The 1,700-nt window shown below is 42.1% G+C and overlaps 1 protein-coding gene across 1 annotated transcript in view; it reads left to right on the plus strand.

Moving 5' to 3' along the window:
- LOC109305295 (FRAS1-related extracellular matrix protein 1-like) overlaps positions 1-1,700 on the plus strand; it is a 111,777-nt gene that overhangs the window by 6,052 nt on the left and 104,025 nt on the right.

A 1,700-nucleotide genomic window follows, 5' to 3' on the forward strand; every position in this document is an offset into this window, starting at 1 on the left:
GTGTCCGGTTTTAAATAGGCTAAGCATTTAGGTTTAGAACATAAGCACTGCATAAGTGTTCACCCTCTTTAGATCTGCCTAGATCAGGGGTTGTCAACCGGGAATATGTGTACACCTTGGGGTACTTTGAAAGGTCGCAGGGGGTACACAACAGCAGGCGAGGACAGAGTGCTGCCACCTGCACCACTGCCTCAAAGGAGCAGGGGTGGGGGGGGCCACTCGCCACCCCCCCCCAGTGTACACTTATTAAAAAGGGGGCCACCAGGGGTACACTTATTAAAAAACATTGAAAAGTCTTGGTCTAGATCTGAAAAGTGAGTCAAGTACCTAAATCTTAAATGGGAATTAGACACTGAATAATTTTTAAGGTTTGGTCCTTATTACTGGAGCACCAAAATCTCATACATCCTGAAAAAATAATATTACTTTCTTCAGAAGATCTCTGTGCTACTCAGTGAATTTTACCCTGCAGGCAAGCAGTCTTCCTTCTTGTCTAATAGAATTTTAAGGCTCCAGAGTCATGGCTCAATAGAGAACTACTTTCTCACAGTCCAAGCATATTTCAGACTGCTGAGTCTCTGCCTGTTTGACATTATGAAGTCTTGCAAACCACTGTGATAGCAGAATTCTAGTGAATATTACACTGATCAACTTTCCAACAGAAAGAATACATTTTGCAAAATTTGCTTGATCATAAATATTAAAAAAGAAAAACCCAAATGTAAATACAATTATTTTAATAGAATTTAGGTATAAAATATGTTTTCTGTAATACGAAGTAGAAAATCTCATGAGTGGAGCCTTTCTTGCAAGGTTTTCAATACCTACATTTATTTCTTACTCAAACACTTCTTAAAAATAGCCTTTCTAATACTGTTACCTTAATCCTGATCCTTGCCCTAATCAGATTTAGGAAGTTAAGCAATACACAATTTTTTAAAAAAATGTACTGAAACATCTGATTTCCATGGCTCAATTTGACTGAGCAAAGGTCTGGACTGGATGTGTGGTGTCGTTGTTGTTGTTGTTGTTTTTTTCCTCCTCTTTTTTAAAATTTTAATTTACATTGATATTTCTATTACAAAAGACAAATCTAGCCCTCTATTTCTGTTCTGGAGAGAACCTGAACCTTGTGGCTAGGGGCAGAAGTTACACACAAACAAGTATAAGTAATCACAAACTGGTTCAAATCTGTAATATGACAGGGCTAGGTACAGACAGTCAAAAAACCCCAGGCTGAATCAGTTCAGTCTTTGCAGGTTAATCTAAAATCTACAGATTAAATTGAAACAGAAGTGAACAGACATTTTACCTTTAATACAGGAAATGCAACCACATGCCTTCAGTGGCTCAGGCCACAACCCAGGGGGCACTAGAGCACAGCACTCTGGCTGTGTGTTCACTTCCTCTTCCTACTGCCCCTGAGGTCTCTGGGATTTGCAGTCCAGAGCGACAACAGCAGGACTCTGCAGGGTTGCTTATCACTTCCTCTTCCTGCTTCCAGGTGCCTCTGGGATTTGTAGTTCACAGTTGCAGCCAGCAGTAAGTTTGAATGGGGGAAGAGGTGTTTAATCCCCCTCCCTGACCCCAGTCAGGGTTTGCCTGAGGGGGGGTATCCCCCCCGTGTAGATGGCCATATCCCCAGCTGGGCTTGCCCACCCCTGCCCCCCTTGTCAGCCAGCCCTTACTGCTTCAGCTGG

The sequence above is a fragment of the Gavialis gangeticus genome, unplaced genomic scaffold (genome assembly GCF_001723915.1).
Source record: "Gavialis gangeticus isolate Ggan-Ray unplaced genomic scaffold, GavGan_comp1, whole genome shotgun sequence".
Taxonomy (NCBI): Eukaryota; Metazoa; Chordata; order Crocodylia; family Gavialidae; genus Gavialis; species Gavialis gangeticus.